This window comes from Carassius auratus, chromosome 14 (assembly GCF_003368295.1).
Source record: "Carassius auratus strain Wakin chromosome 14, ASM336829v1, whole genome shotgun sequence".
Lineage (NCBI taxonomy): Eukaryota > Metazoa > Chordata > Actinopteri > Cypriniformes > Cyprinidae > Carassius > Carassius auratus.
This window is the reverse complement of record NC_039256.1, coordinates 11,265,488-11,287,863: the sequence shown is the minus strand read 5'-3', so window position 1 is coordinate 11,287,863 and position 22,376 is coordinate 11,265,488. Positions and strand designations below refer to the sequence as shown.

Genomic DNA, 22,376 nt, shown 5'->3' with positions numbered 1-22,376 from the left:
TATACTATGAAAGTTTTCACTACAGAATAGTACTGTAATGGAAATGGGCTTCCATGCCTTATGGTGTGTCCACAGCAAAATTCGAACACTAGTTTGAATAAAAAGTCAACGCTAAGATGTGAATAGATGTGAATTTGTGCCTGGCAACTCATCGAGGAGAGCATTATTATGCTATTATTCGCGTGATGCGAAAAACATCCCGTGAATAATCTAGTGTGAGTAATGCTATGCGAATATTCGCTTTCCTTTTGGTGTGCACAAACCATTACAACTCTGTCTGTTTTCTCCTGCTATTGAATAAAATCCAGTGTACATTAATTAAACAACCGGTATCTTCATGTATGCTGTCAATGGCGCGTTTGTGTGTTTCGAAGTGTGTCATATCATTTGATGAATGTTCTCCTCTGTTCTTTTTCCTACAGTCTCCCTGGAACCACACCGCGGACCAGTGAACCAACCGGTCACTCCAGCGGTGCCTCGGGCAGCTCCAGCGAATCGGAGAGCAGCTCAGAGTCCGACTCGGACAGTGAGAGCAGTTCCAGTGACAGTGAGTGCAACCGAGCATCCCGCGCTGCCACACCAGAGGTATTGATCACTTCACTCCTCTTAAACTGTCACAACACATCCTCACACTGATCCTTCATTCCATTCACTGATGGCTGTTATTACAGGTGTTTCTCAGTTCAGCCCATACACTACAGGATAAGACCAAAAATATGAGGACCCCCCCCCACCCCTTTTAATTAACACACTGCTTAATTGATTTGTATTTTATTTTTTATTTTTTTGCATGATTTCTTTAAGCTGCTTTAAAAACGATATGTCTGACACCTAGGTGGCAAAATTTTGGAAGGGTAATCAAGAAACGTTCAATTGCTCAATTTATCATCTTTACTTTTCTATGAAACTGATTACTTCTCTCTAAAACAGTACTTAATGCAAATAGAGCTATACAGGTAAAACTGTTTTACATGGGACATTTTTGCCGAGGCTGTATTGCAAAATAAATAAATTATCTGTAGTGTGAAAAGAAAATATATAAATGGTCTATTGTTGTAGTTTCTACAAATACTGTGGTAAATGGCATATGTGGTGGAAGTCATAGAATTTTTGTTGGCATTTTTGCATTTAATAATAATAAAAATAAACACATTATTATCACTGTGATTATTATTTACTATTACTGAATTTTGGGGAGATAATTGTCTAACTGTTTAGTGAACATAATGTATGTTAATGAAGAAAAAGTAGGCATCATTTACCTAAAGCAAAATATGTTTTTTATTTTTTTATTTATTTATTAAATGAGGCATGGCCCAGACATTTTTGACAGGTTTGGCTATTTCCTAAGCCTTTCTGTTTAGTGTTATTTAGTATTTTTTTTGTTGTTTTTGTTTTGTTTTTTGCTCACCTTCTGAACTCTGGGCCATGAGGTAAATGAATACCAGTTTATGCAATTATTTTCCCTTAGATGATTATTGCTGAGCCCATTACCAGAAATTTCTAAAGAACCGAGATAAATCTGAGTCTATTTCTAAGTCTATTTTCTCCTTTAGCTAAAGGCACAGAGAGACTGAGGCCTCATTCTCCCTCTGAGTTTTCCCAGCATGGGTTAGGGGTAGGACTTTTGAAAGGATCTCCACAAAGGATTAATTTGGCAGCTTTAAAGTTGTCCTGCAGTAGCCTGCCCGGGCTCCCTAAGAGCATTACACAAGTAGTAAACATCTCCTGGTTCTCATCGGCCCCCTCTGTGTGTATAGCTTTGCTCTTTGCCAGGGATGGCCAATGGGAATCCATATCTCAGCACTGCAAGAGCTCTGGTCTGGCAAGAAAGATGTTTCTCTTTCAAGCAGCGACGCAAAGCCTTGATGCTTCAGTGGCTAAATATTGGGAGGCCTGTCCAATTTAGACATGCTCAATTCATCATCTTTGCTGGTGATTTGGTAGCTCGTATTGCCGGAAATGTCTCTCTTGAGAGATGGAGAATGTGGCTTTTGAATGTGAAATGGCATAGGAGATTGCCTTTTGTCTCAAACGTACCATCAGGTCTGATTGGAAAGTGCACTGAATTTAATTTCTTACCCCGTGAGTTTAATGGTTAATAGAGATGTCCACTCATTTCCATAGCTTCCTTTTTCTGAATGATTTCTATCATTTAGAGCATTCAAGACAGTGTTTATGGGTTCGTGGGAAAGATTTACATATGTCTGGAAACATAATGGTACACAACAATTGGCATGAGATAATATAGCTGATGAAAACATCTCCACAGCGAGGGCTGTGAGCAGTCATCAGGACAGTACTCACAACATTTCCTCCGTTATCCAGGGATTTTTATGACTTCCTCTCTTAATGGCCTTTTCATCATGGTGCCAGTTTCATTGGTCTGTGAAAGTCAAATGACGAAATCTTCAAGCTTCTCATGAATCAGCACCGGAGACAGATGAAATCTGTACCGATATGCATCATTAGAAATTGGGTTTACATGTTATTTTACACATGCATCAATTTACAATGTATAGACCCACTTAATGCATGTAAAATTGTCACGTGCAACAACAAATGATCTGGTTTTCATCTCATTGTGTGATTGATCAAATAAGATGCTGAGACAGAGTTGTCAATATTTCTTAAACTTTGTGCCATCAATTTGCTTTGTCTCTTTCCACCAGCCTGAGCCTCCATCAACAAACAAGTGGCAACTAGATAAGTGGCTAAACAAAGTTAATCCTCACAATAAAGCACTAATTAGCACCCAGTCAGACAGTCATGGGCTTAACATCTCTCAACCTGATAAAGGCCAAGCCTCAGACAACCAGAGCTCAAGCAAGAGCAAGTCACCACAGCACTGGCACCAGCAGACCCCAAGGAGAGAACATTGCTCAGTCCTATCCGAGAGAAAGCCAAACCCAAGACTGGTCAGAAGGCTCCGGACAGCAAAAGCACCAAGGGTAAAATCACCAGCCTCGGTGGAGCTTGCTCCCCCCAGGAGAAGCACTGGAAAGAAGCAGCCCAAAAAGGTGGAGCGATCTTCCAGCGGCGAGGAGCACAACTGGCCAAGACCAGGAAACTCAAGTTCTACCCCAAAAGAGAAAGAGCCCCCGCCTTTAGAACTGCCAAAACCTAGAGGCAAGGGCCCTGGGGTCAAGACGGCTTCCAAGAAAGGAACCTCGGACAACCACAACAAACGCTGCACCAACGAATATTACACCGGTCCAGGATAAAAAGAAGCACAGAGGACCAAACAAGATCATCCCCAAGTCTAAGGAGTTCATCGAGACAGAGTCTTCTTCATCCGAGTGTCATTCGGATCCTGAAGAGCTCACCCAAGGTTCAGCTTCCCTGTCCCGGTCCCAACACCTTAAACCTAAAATCCAAGGATTGCAATAGCAATATCCTGAGTGTTAGCAGCCTTACCAGCACAAGCAGCACCTCTATTCCTGATCCAGGTGCCTCGGATCTCCTGGAAGAGCCCTTCTTTTCTCCCATCCCTATTGTGCAAAATGAACTATTGTCACCACTAAGAGATTTTGAGGACATCAAGTCCCTTTGGGTTAAGATTGAACTCAGCTTCCTATCACGGATCCCAGGGCAGACCCCCCGGAGCCTCCCTCAACAAAGGTAGAGTGTCGGGAGATCAGTGTCAAGCACAAGACGGCAACAGGTCACCTGCCTCTATCCCTGCAGAAAAGAACCCTAGCAAATCCAAGAGGAAACACAAGGCAAGTGTTCAATGTTCTCACTCTCTTTCCATGCACTATAATTATAAAATCAAGGGCTGCAATTGCAAAATAATCATGTAATTATTATTTTAAGCAAGTAGTCATTTAGCAGGTCCTTTAAGCGACATTTACTTCTTCCATGGAAGAATTTCTTTGGAGTGCCTTGTTGAAGGACATAACCTTGATAGCTGAAGTATCGCCCCTTGACAAGTTTGAATTGTACAATTAATTAGCAACCCAGATATTCAATGGCCAAAGGTTTTTATTGTTTTTATAAAATAATACTCATCCAATGTCATAATGTAAATCATAGACCCTTCTTGTCTACAGGAACATATTAAACTCTTAACACCTATGGGTACAATTGGTGACAGCTCATGAAATACCACTTGCAAATGATCCAAAGATGCATAAATGAAACTGAAACCTCAAGAGGTTTGTTAGTGATTAAAAAAAGTCCCATTAAAGTCCACTTACAACGTCAACACTTGAAGCATTAAGGTCACTTGCAGCCAGTTCTCTTTCTTGTTCACTTTAACTGAACTGGGTTTGGTTCATACGAAGTCTACCATATGTGAAAACCAGGGCCGTTAAGACCTCAGTATACAATGTTGCACACTCTAATAGAGATGTCTTCAACCCTGTTCCTGGGAACTCACTGTTCTGCAGAGTTTATCTAGAACCGTAATCAAACACAACTGAAGCAGCTAAGCAAGCTCCTCAAGATTGCTTGAAAATGCTCATTGGGAACAGGTTAGAAATAAAATTTGCAGGACAGTGGGTCCCCAGGAACAGGGTTGAAGACCTCTGCTCTAACTTTTCACTGGACCACCTTTAGCTTTGATTATATTGTGCATTTGTAGTGGCAGTGTTTCGACAACATTATGCAACATCACAGCATTTATTTCCATCATGAGTTTAGTTTTTGGCCCAGATCTAGTATTGCATTAGGAGAGTCATTTCACCCCAGCACACCCTAAAGACTTTAAATGAGGTTAAGCTCAGAATACCATGCACTCTAAAAATGCTGGATCAAATATGGACCTAGCGATTGTGTTAAATGTTTAACCCAACCTTGTGGGTAGTTTTATTTAACTCAGCTATTATTTATAAATTGTTCTTTGGCTGGATTAAAATGAACGCTAAATTACCAGAGGCATCAGTATTTATTGAACAAGTTATTTAATGTTAATTTCCAGTCTATTTTTCGGAATTAATTTTAAGCAAGAAATGTTGGTTGGTCAGCCCAGCATTTTAAGAGTGGTGACCAATTTATGTATAATGTTATAATGTTAGGGGTTTGATTCCCCGGGAACACATGATAGGTAAAAATTGATAGCCTGAATGCACTGTAAGTCTGCTAAATGCATAAATTGAATTTTAATTTAATTTAAATCCAAACTGCAACTTTTTTTTTTTGCCAGGTAGTGTAAAATTCTCTATTCCTAATGTGTTCGTGTGTAAAGTACAATTTAAGATTTCAGTGCTATCCTGTTACTGGTGTAAGGGGAAACTGATTCTTGGACTATAAAATATGTTTTTTTGTTTTCCTTAAAGTAGAAGAAAGTGTCTAAGTGGTCATTTAGCCTGTTAAGCTAAATAACGTTAAATTCATGTTAATTAACTTCCATCTCTCTGCAGTCTGAGCACTGTGATGTGATGAGTGGAGGCAAAAAGCTTCGGATGGACAAAGACGCACTTCTGCTTCCTCCTTGTATCTCGCCCATACACAACCACAAGGTCTCCAGCACAAAAGAGTGAGTTTTCAGTACTGACTCATGGCTTGTTGCCTACATTATCACACACTTGTCTTAGGAGCATGACTAATGACTAGCCATTTTGATTCTGATTTTAATAGAAAATAAAGATTCTTGTTGGATTTTGTTCAGTAACTCCACTGAAAACCTTCATATAGAGATCCCACGATGCTTCACTTTTCTTTAACATATGCTACCAGTGTCCCCTGAAGTTTTTGCCACGTATGCATGAAAACACTAGAGATTTGCCATCTCAGCTTAGTAGCTCACCCTGTGTTATGTCCTCTGGGAGAATGCTGGGATACGCAAGAGGAGCAGCAGGTCACCCTTTTGGAGCCGCCTGCCTGCTTTGTCCCACTGCATTACAGTAATTTAACACTGACACCAGCACAACGGCTACTGCTAATTTTAGATATTCAATTAGAGTCAGGCCAGGCTAGAGCCCATCAAAGACACACACGTGACAGGGGTCATATGCTTGTCCTGTCCGCCTGAGTGCCCACCGCACTGCGACACGACTAACGCCAGCGAATCTTACGATACGATCAGCAGCGCTACATTAAATTATTAGCCACCGTTAACAACTATTACTGGAAGTGTTTAGCACCTCGGGCTATTTACTGTTATCACCTGCTCAGTGTGTTTTAAATCAGCTTGTTCACTGCGTTCACCCTTTTAATTGAATTAGAAAAGTAAAGAAGGCTTTTTATTTAGTGTTGTTAACTGATGAGACTCTTGTTTTATGGCGTATTTTCATCCTAATAAACCAAAGGCAAAAAATATATGCTGCTGTCTAGGACATTATGTCTCAGGGGAGCTTCTTTATTTAGCACTTAGGCTAAGTTTAGACTGGTAAGCGTTTATGTAAATGAATTTAGCCAACATGGAGGTGCCACCACCTCCCTCTCTCATCTGTATATGATCTTGTGCCTCTCCTATGTTGTTCTAGAAAAGGAATAAAAGGAACCAAAACCATTTGATCTAAAATGACCCTACTGCCCTGAGGGGTGAGAACAATAAAAGAGAGAGCAGAATATAGCATCATATTTTCAACAAAATTACACCCTGTGTAAAATAATACACTGGATGTCAGTGGTAGCTCCTTTGATTGCAGAAAGAAGCCTTACTCTTTAATTAGGGTTTAGTATGTGCTGAGAGAGTTTCTTTCAGAGAGTCCAGGAAACACAGTAATGGACAGAATCAGATCTTGCAGATCAGAGAAGTTGTTTTGTCCACTTCTTCATCTCTGATTCTAAACTCTGACTAAAAAGACAGATAAATGTATACCATAATTATGTCCTACTTGAAACTGCATTTTGCATTATTGAAATTTTAAAGAAATGCAAAAAGAAATTATATATATATATATATATATATATATATATATATATATATATATATATATATATATATACACATATATACATATTCTGATGCTTGATGCACGTTGCTATACAATTGCAAGATATATTTATTTATTTGTTTCACTATATCTTCAATATGAAATACATTTAGCAAAAAAAAAAAAAAAAAAAAAATATATATATATATATATATATATATATATATATATTAATTTTTTAAAAAAAATTTCAGGTTAAGCCCAAAGCATCTAATCATTATCTCAGTTGTTCTAGCAACAAACTGTCCATGTGATTTATTTCCCCTGCTCATAAAAATGAGGTCTTAATCTACTTTTCCACATCAAGGCCTAAAGCACAGATCTAGTATTTTGGCACATGTACAATATATAGTCCCACCAGTTTACATTCACATAAGGTATATCAGACTGTGTTTGCATAAAGACACTTTTTCCCCCCATATCCCTCAGTAGTGTTTTAAACCACCACCAAATATGACTTTGAATGTCTTTGTATTAAGAAATGTTGTAAACACCACAAATGTATTGGCCTACAATAAGTCTTGAAGTGTCTTGCAAGTGTACAGTCGGAGACCTTTGACATGTTTTCTATTTTATTTGATTTTTCTGCCAAGTTCTTTAAAGAAGCAACCCCGCAAGCGGGAGGATAAGCTGTTGCCGCCTCTGCTGTCGCCGCTGTCCGATGAGCCTGTGGGCCGCCCGCGGAGAACCAGCGAATGCAGCTCCCTCAGTCAGGACGGAAACACCTCCACCGTCCCAAACCCCCTCCCCTCCACCCGCACAATACCTGCCTCCACCTCTTCATCATCGTCCTCATCACACAAACACCGCAAAGGAGAGAGCAAATCCTTCTCCCATTCCAAGACCAGCGCTGTAAGTCACGGACAGACAGCTAGTCTGAGGCCTGAGGCTTTCCTTGAGGCCTTCACCACATTTCCTGTGTTTTTGCTAAACTAATTACCTTCTTGGAAAGGTTTCAAAATAGCCTTGAAGACAAGAGAATGGCTCCCATGTGCCGATCGTCCAAAATCAATCTAGCTAAATGGTCCTAAAAATGAAAACACTGAGTAGATGCAGAACAGACTGAGAGTAAATGGATAGTTTATGTATTATTCAAGCTGTTCAAGGCTAATTATCGTTTTAATGTTCTCTCGCTGTTCCAGGAAGAAGACAGTCACAGCAAGCCTTCCGGCGGTTTTCACAGCAATGGTCAGTCGGAGCCAAACCTCTGGTCAAACACTTCAGCCCTGTCCACAGAGCACATGGAGCCCAGGAGACCTAAACTCACATTTAATAACACGTATGTAACAGTAACACCAGATTGCTGTGGATAATGACTGACTGAGTCTGGAAATCTTTCAGTCGTATAGCAGCTCAACATATTTCAGGTTCATGTTAATGCACACAGTGGAATGTGTGTGTAAAACAAACAGAACTTAATCACACTTTCTATCATTACAGTGTTCACAATGCAGATTACTACATGCAGGAGGCCAAGAAGTTGAAGCACAAGGCAGATGCTTTGGTAAGTCTATTCATGACATGTCTATATGCCAAAACATATACAAAAATATATGAAGAGTTTGCATGAAATTTGCATCTAAAATTAGGATTTTTATCAAGCTACTATGCTTAGGTTGAGTCATTTTACTTTAATGCCAATCTGCAGGTCCTTTGCCAGACTATTAAAGTGAAATAACTGAACATAAATAAAGGAGCCTGATAAAAATCCCAATTTTAGATGAAAATTTCAGATGGCGTTTAGAGGCTTTTGCATCTGAATTCGTCATATTTATATATATATATATATAATTTTTTATAAAAGTTTACAACTGTTATTATAGTTTACTGAAACTGAAGATACTTACTTTTATATTGTTTATAACTTAATCTACAAAACATAGACACAAATATTTACATATACAGTACTTTATGAGTGCATATAAATGATTAGTTCATCATTAACTAATCATGTATAAATGACTTACAACATTATAAAGTGTTACCAAAATCAACATAAAAAAATAATAAAAATACAGAAATACTAAAACCATCTAAACTTAAATTGAAACTGGAAAATAATTCAACATATTTTAAAAACTATAATAGTATCTAAATTACTAATAAAATGACACTGCATGGAATGAAATACAGAAAGAAAAAGTGGTTTTAGAGTCTTATGTATATTTTGTTTTAATTAATCAAATTAATTATTTAATTAAATAACTTTCTAAGCAGAAACAGTTTGACCGAATATGGTATAAACTAGAAAATAACATTATAACTCATAAATTAATCTGATAACTCTCATTGGTAATAGTTTTTATTCTGCCATTTGATATCAGAATTTAATTTCCATGATTAAAGGAAACCTTGGAATATCAGGAAATTTTAATATTGCTATTCCCTGGCCTGAAAAGTCACAGGGAAAATACTACTACTATTGCTACCTCTAATAATAATAACAATAATAATAATAATAATAATAATAATAATAATAATAATAATAAATGAGTACTGTAGCAGCAGCAGTATTATTAGTAGTAGTAGTATTGTTGTTTTGTTGTTAGAATATAATAATAATAATAATAATAATAATAATAATAACAATAATCTATATAAAAAATAATGATTAAAAATTTTAATTTCTATAGTGAATATAGGTTTTTCTAGCTTTGTTCTGCTAAAATTGGTCTTTGTCGATGTGATCTGTATAAAGCATTCTAAAAGGAATTTGGATAGCTGATAAAATCTTAATAATTCATTGATCAGAAGGTGTGGGAACCCTGATTTGGGTATCTTGGCACCTTTATTATTATAAACAGTGAGATCTTTCTGAAACTCTAGTGGAGACATGTGAAATGATGACGTCTTTTACGAAGCAGAAAAATCTGCCAAGCCAGAGACTCCATCAGTTCTCATCCAATCTCAGTGCAGCCTTGGAGAAACAGTGATAATAGTGCAATCTTAAGTGATTTTTCTTTCCGATGGGAAGTTAACACTCAGCAAGAGTAGATGAAAAATTCCTGCCGCACTGCTCTTAACTACACGGACACATAACCCGTCCACTACAGAGAGCCATTAGCAAGCTGAGGAAAAGCTCTCTCGGCAGACCTTTTATAATTGAAGACTTTCCAATGTAGGTGAGTGAAAGCCCTTGTGTCTGCCCTTAGCATCCATAAAGCAGGAGCTTTGTTAGAGATTTACAAAACAGACCCCCAGACCCTCAATAATTGGACCCAGGCAATTATCTCTGGAGACATTGTCCATTATCGAAAGTTACATACTCTCTGTCATAAATCGCGATGAGGATGTATAGGCCTAGTCATGAATACAAAGTAAGGGGAATTGGCTGCAAGTGTTATGAGCGTAGTTGCAGGCATGTAATGAATCCCGGGCGTCCACGTGCCTCGTATTAAAGGGCTCCCTTGAAAACGAAGATGAGATATGCTCTCATTGTTTGTGCTTGTCTGCGGAGCTGGATGCAGTTGGGTTCTTGGAGGCAGTCGTAATGTTGTTTAGTGCTATTGATTGGTTTGTGTTTGAAAAATTAGACATGAGAGTTCAAGTTAGCCTTTATGAGCACATACCGATAAGTCAGGATGAAAAATGTTATCCCTAAATATAGAGAAAAGCACTTTGAACAACTAAACCACATAAAATAAACTGTTCTGATTCATAAACTTGCCATGAAGTCGGCCGTAAATCTGCACATTGCCTCACTCTTGCATTACATCTTCTGACTCATCTTCTTACCTCAGCCTAATGGCTTTATGTCCTCCTCCGATGAGATCTGTTTTTCTACATGACTTTACGCGCTTCGAAAATTTACTCAATACTTGTTTTTTTTCTGTGTGTGTGGGGGGGGGCGGGGGTGCATGTTTTTGTGACATATCAGGACACAACTCTGTATAATGACATGGGTATGACACAGGTATTACAAGGAGAGGGTGACTTATGAGGACATAACCCATGTCCCCATTTTTCAAAACTCTTATAAATCATACAGAATGAGGTTTTTTTTTAAAAAAAGTAAAAATGCACAAAGTTTCCTGTGAGGGTTAGGGTTAGGTGTAGGGTTGGTGAAGGGCGATAGAATATACAGTTTGTACAGTATAAAAACTATTACGCCTATGGGATGTCCCCACTTTTTACAAAAACAAACGTGTGTGTGTGTGTGTGTTTATTTTTATTTTTTTTGCTTTTGCCCCACAGATGGACAAGTTCGGAAAAGCTGTGAATTACGCAGACGGGGCGCTCTCGTTTATCGAATGTGGCAATGCCATGGAACGGGACCCGTTAGAGGCCAAGTCACCATACACAATGTATTCAGAAACCGTTGAGCTCATCAGGTCAGTGCCATCTTCATGATTCAAAAATAAAAGATGATAACCTACATACAGTTGGTGCAGTCCTCGTTTTATTGACATCAGAGGCAATGAAACTAGACGGTCCTCAAAGTTCATCAGTGTATTCTAAGATCCTTTGCTAACTGAAATATGTCAGTAGTTTTATCATATTTGTGTAACTCTTGTACTTTTGTTATTGAAGGTACGCAATGAGATTAAAGAACTTTACCAGTCATTCCGCCACAATAGCTGAGAAGAAGCTCGCTGTGCTGTGGTAAGTGTGCTTTCATGTGCTTGAATGATTAAAATGTTATTTATTGATTTATTTATTTTTGAATGAATAGTTATGTTACAAAAGAATACTATTTCGAGTTAATTCTGTTCTTATAATTATTATTATTTGTATTTGTATTTTTTTTTTTATACAAAATCACCACACCACGTTTCCACAAAAATATTAAGCAACACAACGTTTTTCACAATTGACAATAAAAAAATAAAATACAAATCTTGAGCAGCATATTAGAATTTTTTCTGAAGGATCATGTGACACTGAAGACTGGAGTAATGATTCAGAAAATTCAGCTTTGCATCACTGGAATAAATCACATTAAAAATATATTACTGTAGAATTATTGTCACCAAACTTTTGAACTGTGGTGTACTTGATAATATTTAGCTGTTGTGACCAGAATGTTGGACACAGAGAACAATAATAATAATAATAATAATAATAATAATAATAATAATAATAATAATAAAGTTACGCTGATTACACTTATTAGAAATCTGGATGCACATTTTAACCATGTTTTAACCAGCTGGACAGAAAATAAAGTTTTGTTTCAAGGCTTCTACAATGAAGAGCTACTCGATTTTACAATGTTTGCAAGACTCATAGAATCAAACATTAGCAAGTAAACATTGTGTCCTTGAGGATAATTCTACATTCCACTTTGCAGTTATGCAGGTTATATTAGATTGCCCACGCCTAAATGTCACAGAAAAAGATGACTCATGCTTCTTTAAAAGTCACTTTAAATGTCGGTTAGATGAACCCTTCCTGACTGAGAGTACATTTCAGGACAACAATGCACTAAAAAAAGGGTAACGTTTTTCCATCGCGTTTTTGAAAAGATTCGCATACACGACAATGTGTTCAAAATGTTCCCTGTTCACACAGATCCAGAGTTAACAGTGTTTTTTTTTTTTTTTACTGCACTTTGAAACCTGTTTTTAAAAGTTAACATTTTCATGTCCTGAAAATGCTGTGGTCATGTAAATAAACACACACACACACAAAAAAACATGAAAATGTTTACCGTATTTTAGGGCCGCACAATTAATTGAAATTAAATCGCAAAGACAATGAATCGCAATTATGCACAAGTAGCATTTCTTATGCATAACTTTCAGTGAAGCACAGTTCTGTGATCAGCAGTAAATCTCCTTCCGAAGGCCAGAGGACGCTCTCGTGCTGAAAATCCAAATATGCCCCAAAGAAGAAATCCAGGAAATGCCTACCACTGCAACTGAATAAACAGAAGATTTAACTGCTTTCACTGATTTAACGTGACTTATAAACACACAACTATGGCAATATATGGTTTATCTGAGTTCTTCTTATTATTATTTTTATAATAATAAAGTATATTAATATTGAAATGCTACACGACATAGCCTTTGTAGCTGCTTAGAATATGGTTAAACGAGATTTAGCATAGCTTGTCAGAGAGTTAGTGCTCTGCGTAGTAAATGCTGCTCTACCTGAAACCAGGTGATGGAGATTTACTGCTAATCACAGAACCGGCTTTACTGACTAAATGCGCATGACAATCGTGATTAAACATGTCGATTACTCGTGCAGCCCTACCGTATTTAGTTAAAAGCGTTGTTGCGTAAACACCCTCTACATAGCCAGAATGACCCACCATATGGACTGTATCCTATAGTCTCGGGACATCAAGCTAGTGCAATTCTGTTCCCTGAAAAAGTCACACTCAACATACATAGAGGTCAAAATGTGAGTTTCGTTGGTAACCCACCAGATGTAGCTGTTTTGAAGAAGTGACGTACGCTTTAGGGCCTTCCAAAGGGCGTCAGAGGTGGTATTAACACTGCAGTGCCGTTCCCCGTGTACCATCAGAAGTTAAATCCAGCGCTTTGCACTAGCAGCCAGTTAAATCTCCTCTCAGCCATCGCTCGACGACAATCATCCGTATCTGGAAGGAAGCTTTAAAACACTGCTAAAGCGCTTAATCAGCTTAGAGTGGATCATTATTCCTGTATTTCATTAAGCTATTAGAGGATAATGAAAGATTTCCACATGGTGACGGCAGAAACATATTCTCGCCCAGATAAAAGCCGCCCGTGCTCTGCCTGCCTGTCACACGGCGGCGGCTTGTTTATTTTGAATGTCAAGGTTAGTTTTGCGCTTATAGCGGGATGACAGTCATCAGTGCAGATTGGAATTCAGCTGCCAGTCTCTCCAGCTTGTTAATGAAAGCCATCTAGCAGCCGAAAGGGATTTTCAAAGGCTGCTGCGTTTATGATTTATAAACCTGGGTCGAGGACATAATACCATTGAGGCGATAATATATGCATTTAAGAGAGCTGTAAAAACATGTTTACTCTCGGGCTTCAGATATTAGGCCAATATAACCTGTGGATTTTGACCTGTGACGTCAGGAAACATTTCATGCTCAAATAAAGATGCATCTACAAGATCCCATAAAAGCCTCTGACCTGCTTTCGGAGGGACAGACACCTTTGGTTTTATATTGATGGGACTTCAGTAGTCTGGATGCGTGAGAAATGTGAGAAAACTAGTTTTGGTTTCATGGGGCTCTGCATATGTCCCAAGCATCTGGTGTCTCGCAGGCATACTGCTGAAAGGTCAGCCACCCCATGATACTGGCTGCTTTTCCCTCAGTGCTCATATTGATGCACACTGCTGGTTATCATAATACTGTTGTTGTCAACAAGATACTGTTGATGTCATGACATCAATATTTTCCTAATTAATGCTATACAGTTGCTTTGACACAATCTGTATTGTTAAAAGCGCTACATGAATAAAGATTACTTGATTTGACTTGACTTGACGTCCTTGCCATAGACACTACTGGCTCTGTGAATTAGGCTATTAGAATTTAGAAACAGATTTTTGACACTATTTGCTTATATTGACTATAATAGTATCCTATAGCGGATATACATGCATCACAGGAATTTTTGTTGTTGTTGTTTGTTTTGTTTTGTTTATCTGAACACGTAACCAAGTATTTATAGACTTTAAAGCTGCAGTCGGTAACTTTTGGCGCTCGCGTCTGGCGGAAGAACATTGTGTGACGGATAAATACAACAAGATAAAATGACACGACTGGCATAAAAACTGTGACCTTCACGTGACCAAGATGTAACACAGAGAATGCGGCCCTTTTTTTTTTTTTTTTTTCAAAATAAAAGATCGTTATGGCTCAGCGCACTTCTACCTGTTAATTGATTTGCAAAAATCCACCTCTCCCGGCTCTTCTGGTCCAATCAGCGCAGGGCTGTTTTGTGTTGAAAGCATGATAAATATTTTCCAGTTTTAATGTAACATTCATGCAACAAAAAGTAAGTTTCAATAAAAATCGATCCCTGCGTCATTATAAAGCAAAAACACCAAAACATTGCCTTGATGATGCTGCACTAATTGTCCTTCAGCATCTTTCAGTATTCCTTGAATATGTTTGGCAAGATCATAATAGGACCTCAATGAATATTTTCTCTTTTACAGCAATCGTTGTTTGTCACTTCTATACTTGCGAATGTTCAAGCTGAAGAAGGATCATGCCATGAAGTATTCCCGCTCACTAATGGAGTATTTCAAGGTATACGACCCCGTGCCTCTGTTGCTTCGTTTATTGCAGTTAAGAAACAGAGCTAGAAATCTTCATATTTGTTTGAATAGAATAGTTTCCAAATGCCATTATTAGCATACATTGTCAATCTGTAAGCTAATTCTGATTATTAGCATTTGCATGAGACGTAGCATGCTTGGACTTAGCGATTATGTGCTGTGTTTCTAAATGATTTTTATTCTTGCTCCCTCAGAATTCTGCAAAAAGTTCCCAAGCACCTTCGCCGTGGGGAGCCAATGGAAAGTACGTGCATTTTCCTCTCTTTGCCCTTTTGTGTTTCTGCCAGCTTGTGAAAAGATTCCATCATGCTTAAGAACAGCCCTCCTGAATCTTCTTCCCGCTGCCAAGTGGGGAAAAAAATATAGTGCGAGATATGAAACCCCAGTCATGGTTACTTGACATCAGAGAAAGGACATGAAGAGATGAACTCTGGGAAAGCAGCATCGCTTCCATGTCAGCTCTATGGCAACCCAGTACCAATGGGGTGAGGCAGTGCAAGAGGTGCTGTGTTTGCCTTTGTGTGTGTGTCTGATCCAGACTCTATCTGGACACTACCCAGGCCCGCTGTTCGGCTGCCAACCTGCCTGTCAAAAGCAATTAGCCTTACCGGCTCGGCCCCTGCAGCCTCTACATTAGCAGTAAAGAGCCAGCCGTACGTGCTGTAACTGTGATCAACACATCCATCCTCCACCACCTCCTCCTCATCCTTTACCATCACAAATCTTTTTTCACCTCAGAGGGAGTTTATTTATTTTAGCTGAGCCCTGAAACCAGCCACGAATGGGCCCGGCTGTTGACAGGGCGCATAATTTAGCCGGCCGAGGCTTGAGTGTGTTTCCATTTATCAGTGGATCACAGGCCACTGAACCAGATCGTTTAGGGTGAAGCACTGAAGAGACCAATGAATATGTTTGCCGATATTTGTCTGGAGGAACGATACTGTCTGCAGGCTACTGTTGATAATGTACTGAGATACTGATTACAGAAACATAAAGAATCTCATAGCAATGTGAGTAGCTTGTGAAAAAGTGTACTTCAATTAAATCTATATGCAGATAAACTAATATTATTAAAAGAAAAGGCCACTTAGTTGACACTCACACTTTCTTGACTATATTTGTTAACACAGTGTACTTTTAAAAACTTTTAAAAAGTTGTAATCATGTAAAATTAAAGATTTTATGTTCCATGTGTGGTGGTTATGTCATGATAGAAGTAACGTTGTGACAGAAATGTATGCATTTACGTCAGAGAGAAAAAAATGCATTCGAAATCTAATTTTCTCACGGGAATCTCACAGGAACTAGACTTTTTCAACTTCATATTTGGAACATAACTTATTTAGATGTATGGCTTTGATTTTATAGCAATTTTAGATTTCAAAATATTTTTTTAAATATTAACCTCATGTAAATTAAAAAAGTATAGTACATTTTCTTTATGACATTGACATTTTCTTTACAGTAAAATTCAAGTACATTTTAAATAATTAGGTTATCGTAATCTTATTTTGATGTTGATTAACATACTAAAGCATTAAAGCAGGTGCTCGATTATAGATTTATTGTAGTGTGTTATTTGGTAATACATTTTATTTTATTTTTTTTATTTTCTAAACTGCAAATGCATTATTACAAATTCCTTTTCAAATAAATTATATGCAAATTTTAACAGAAAGGACATTAAAGTATATTTTATTTGACTATAAATGCTTGTCAGAATATTCAGCAGTACAACTATATTTAAAAGAGAATCGTATTATGAAATTAGATGTACTAAAAAAATATGTATTTCTCTTTGGAGTGCTACAGGCTTTTGGTCCATAAAGAAAATATGTAAAGTTGCAAAGACTAAAGTCTAAAATCCAACAAGATATATCCTCACTTAAAACGGTTCATTCTAACATGCCCCCACATCTCTACGTCACTAAGTGGGAAGATTTGCATAATGCCGCCCAAATGTCCATGCAAAGAAAGAAGGTGTAACCTTTATTCTCGCTGTTGCCACTGCTGCCATGTCGAGTGTGTTTCGTTTTATGAAAGCAAATCTACTTGTTTTCCCTTCCAAAAGAGGACACGACTAGAAATGAGTGGTTAACTTGTATTTCAACACTTTTCCAGAACAGTCCAACCCAAATATTCAGATGTGTGCTGTGCATTTTATGGAAGATGAGGACTGTTTCCTGAGTAACCAGTAGCTTGCAATGCATCTGTGGCACAACGGCTGTTTCTATTAAAAAAAAAAGTGAAAGTCGTGACATTTGCCAAGTATGGCAGCCCATACTCAGAACTGGTGCTCTGCATTTAACCCAGTTTGCACTTAAGTATATATTTTAATGTATATAATTTCCATAATAACTACTCATTTTACAAGTATGCTAAAGAGTACTTCTTTTACACAAGGGCAGTCATTACAGCCAATCAAGACGTATATGATTTATATAAAGCTGTCTGCACAGGATATTGAGCCAATGAGATTTCACTGTGGGCGAGGCTGTTAAGCATAACATAACATAAATAGAAATTAAGCTACAAACAAAATGTCTTTGCGTGCCTTACTCACCACTTACATTAAATAGTGTGAAATGGTGCAGGAATACGGTGGATTGGATTTCCGGTGGATTGAAATTCTCATTGGTCAGTATTTCATCTTTCTCCTAACAGGAGCACAGGTACCCCATCTCCCATGTCCCTGAGTCCATCTCCTGTCAGTTCAGTCAGCAGCAGCACTGGAATGATGGGCTCTTCCTCCGCCTCTGGAAGTGTGGCCATTCCCCAACGCATCCACCACATGGCAGCCAGTCATGTCAACATCACCAACAACATCCTGCGCAGCTATGAACACTGGGAAACCGCTGACAAGCTGGCCCAGGAAAGTCAAGGTAGGATGGTTTTCGAGTTGCATTTCAGGATTTATTGTTCACTAGACAGTTTTTCAAACACTTTTCTTTTTCTTTAGACTGCAATTAGAGAGTATAGCTGAGCGATAAATACATATGTATGCATTTACTGTAAGACTGTTGGTGAAAGTGCATTTAAATAGAGTTTAGGTGTAACCCAGTGGCTATTTTTGTTACAGCTCCTTAAAAATCTCAAAGGAATCAGCATTTTTATAATATCGACTTCAAATTTGGAAAAGTAATTTATGTATGGCTTTATATATGGCTTTGATTTTATAGCAATTTTAGATCCCAGAATATTTAGTAAAATATTTATATATAGGATAAAAAAAATCTTTAGTCCAGTACATTTATTTACAGTAAACGTATAGTACGTTTTAAATAATTAGATTTTAATCTTTGTGTGTGCTTTAAAGTATACAACAATTTATTTTCACTTTTAAAATGGTTCACAAAATTATTATAATTTTTCAAACGTTGAAATGATTTGGTCAAATATTTCTAAGCAAATATAGTTTGTTTGTTTTTTTTACTGTGGTCTTACATTCATTAAGTGACAAGTTTACAGTTTGAAACACATGCAAGATCATTTTAACGCATTTTTTTCAAGAAAGTACAGTTTCAGAACACAAACACTCAAAACACTTATGGGAGTAGCGTTTGTTTATCTATGCTGCAAACAAAAAAAATACTTTAACCCTTTCAGTGGTGAGTTTAACATATTCTAGCGGTCCCCCAGTGTGAGTTTTCACAAATATGTGTGTTTTGTCATTTAAAATCCTTTCCTAATGTGCCCCCTCAGATTTTTGAGCCAAGTGGATTATGAATGCAGCTTGCAAAAGACAAAAAATAAACAAAATAAAATAATAAAAATAATAATAAATATAGCAGAATAATATTTTGTATATTAGAGTTTGAATACAATCACACCGTGTGATTAGATCGTTCAGTGCGGCACAGCATCAGCTGCTGAGCCAGAGACAGATGCATTTACAGCTCTGCATTATAACCAATCACACACAATGCTGTTTAGTTATGAATGAAATGACCAATCAGAGGTATTCAGATGAGTCATCGCTAAAATTTGTGTTTTCTTCACTCTAGGCTAATAAAAAGTTTAATTTCAGTTTTGGAACGGTAATGGCCTAATACCGTGGAACGCAGGAACATAAATGTTCAAATACCAAAAGGAACTGATAAATTTCAATTTTTATTTTTTTTAAGGCCTGCTTTTTGCAATTGACCAATATCTGTATCAGTTGTTTTTGTTCGAATCGGTATTGTATCTAGCATAAAATAGTAAAAAAAAAGAAAATATCGGTGCATCCCTAATAATAATAATAATTATTATTATTATTATTATTATAGTTTTTTTCTTCTTTTTTTTTCTTTTTTTTGATTTACTAGACATTTTTTGGAAAATAGTTTCCACACCAGATTTATTGAGTGCACATATGTACATTATTGTCAGAGGTTTGTATTATTTTTAGATATCACACATCAGTATTAGAGAGACAAAAATTAGTTCAGGGCTCTTTTATGTTGCATCATGAAACAATCATTGCAGTAAAGAATGACTTTTTCCCGGATACCCCCAAAAATCTCTTTCCTGCGGATAAATCTCATTTGTCTTCACTGTCTTGTATCTCAGCGTTATATAAGAATTTCACCTCTCGCACTCGCAGCGTTATCAGTGACTCAACGTTTGATACGGCCCACCAGAGAAATTAAAAAGCCACTATGCTAATTGCATTCGAGATCTGATGTGGTTTGTCATTTCCTCTCTTTCTCTCTGTGCGTCCTCTGGAGGAGACTAATTAAAACGCTCTGAGACCCTGCGTGTTGTACGAGGTCTCCCCCGCCTCAGAAATCAGCCGTAATAAACTCTCTCTCAACTTCCCCTCCTCGATCTCTTTCCTAGAAATGAATGCAGTTAGGTGATGGTGGGTACGAGCTTTTGTCATAATGATAGCAGGATTGGCTAATTATGACAGTATCAGTTCTGACTCTGTGGTCAGCTGTTGTCATCTATTTGCTAATTGCTGCAGTCACTAGTAGGGGGCAGTGATGTCATCAGTTACCTCCGTTATCTTCAGGCTGATTCAAGTTAACTTAAGAAGATTCACCTCGAAGGAAAATTTTGTTAAAGATTGATTGCTTGTTTTTGGTTTATTTTTTGCTAATTTGTCTGTGTTCAGTAGAGAAAAATTATTATATAGCATGTCTATCATGTTATTGACATCTTTATTTTAGAATTATCATTCATATCCTCACATGAACTAAACCGAACACTCTTTTTACACTTTTTGTTAAATTATGTAATTGTCAAAAAGCAAAAACAAAAAGAACTTACACACACATTATGTATATGTATGTTCTTATTTTCACTGTTTTTATTTTCTAACAATGATTTATTCAAATAGGATTTCATCAGAGCTGAATATGCATGTCAAAGATTTATACATTTTGTAATTAAACAAATAATGTAGCAGTAACATAAAAAATTATTTTTCACATTCACTCACTAATGAGAAGTTGCTGATCAGATACAATATGGTTTTAGTTAATTTAGTTAATATTAAGTTATGACTGTTTTATAAAACAATTCATCGAGTTGGACCCAGAATGTGAACTTTTGAACAGCATTCTTATCTGGAATTCAAATTCCTCAAAGTCTTCAGAATAATCTTTAAAAGTTTAGAACATTTAAAAGAAAAAATAAATAATATAAAATATTCTTAATACTTTATACTTAATTTAGAAAATAAACAGAAAAAAGCAAGCTTTTTTCATGAATAAAGGCAGGATTCCGTCTATATTCCACGTTTTTAGACCACTCTAAAATACAATCACTGGCAAAACATGATCTTTTTTTATGATTTGCAATGTATGTGTTGTTTTTAAACAACTCTGTCTTCTGTGAATACATGACTACTTTTGCATGCCGTCATCGGGTCAAGATGTTGTAGTTAGTCTGCCAGCAAGTTACATTTGCTTTATTGTTGGTTTTTATTGTCAATGGCACATAAACAATGGCGCTAAATCTCAAAAAGGTTAGCAACACCTGTTATATATAATTTACTCTAGTCATATGTAAAAAAAATCAATCAATCAATGTTGGCCCCATGTTGCCAATGGCTCAGTGTGTCTCTCTCTGTTCTGACAGAGTTCTTTCTGGAGCTGGACTCAGTGATGGAACCGTTGACGCAGCACAGCAGCATGACAGAACTGGTGCGCTACATACGCCAAGGACTGCACTGGCTTCAGCTGGAAGCCAATTTGTTATAGTGCTGGCTCTTCCACTGTGCTCTTCCTTTCTCTCTGTCATACTCTCTCTCACTCTCTCCCACCGTTCATCTCTACCTCCACCATCTATGCCATCTACCACCCTCCGGAACCCTGAGGGAAGTCGTCAGTTAACCACTAGCGAGCCTCAGAACTGTGAGTTATTCCCTGGAGGGAGCCATGTCCTCGTTCCAGCTTGATTCCCGTTGAGTGCGTCAGGAAAGTCTTGAGATGTCGTAGAAGGCGGACCTGGAAGGACGGAGCGCTGCTGCATCACATCGCAGCACTACGGGAGGCTACATTTATGCATCTGTTACAAGAACATGGTAGCAGCGGGCAAGTGAACAATGTTGTTGAAGAAAAATTCAGCTAGTGGTCTCTGTGATGTGGGCCAGGCAAATTTATTTAGCTTTTTAAGGCAGGAGAGGCCAGAAACACACTTTACGCAAGTACACTAAGATAAGTATGAATGTTTGATCAACATATTACAAGCGCAAAATTCACATGAACATTCGTAAAGTGTGAAACTGTGTGTGGCACATAAGCAGTGATAGAGTTACTTCAAATGTCTGTGGGTCAGTGACATTAAGTTTTGGTCTTGTATATTAATTTACTCACAAAATAGATAAAAAAAGCTATTCATACTTGAAGGGGCATGTTTTAATCAAAGTTCATTTTAAAGCATTAAGTCTGATATATCAGGGTGAAAAAATTATCCTGATTTAATAATGAAAAAAGTTTTTTTTTTTTTTATTCTTCATCCTTCATATATATATATATATACTTTTATTCCTCATGGACACATTAAATTGATCTAAAGTCAACTTTACCGTCACGTAAAAATAATAATAATAATAATAATAGCCTGCATTAACTTGCTAATTTTTAAGAGCAGTAATTTATTTATAAATTTGCTTCACTGCTCATTAATATTTGACCAAAAAAAAAAAAAAAAAACATAAATTAGGAAACAATATCACACAAAGAACCCTTCATCTCAATATTTAAATTGACATGTCATTTTGACTCATTTTGACATCTGAATACTTACTTTACTAGATGATCATCAACTGATGTT

The 22,376-nt window shown here is 37.2% G+C and overlaps 1 pseudogene; it reads left to right on the top strand.

Moving 5' to 3' along the window:
• The first annotated feature begins 334 nt into the window (after positions 1-334).
• On the top strand, positions 335-22,072 carry LOC113113610 (AF4/FMR2 family member 2-like; annotated as a pseudogene).
• Positions 22,073-22,376: the final 304 nt, after the last annotated feature.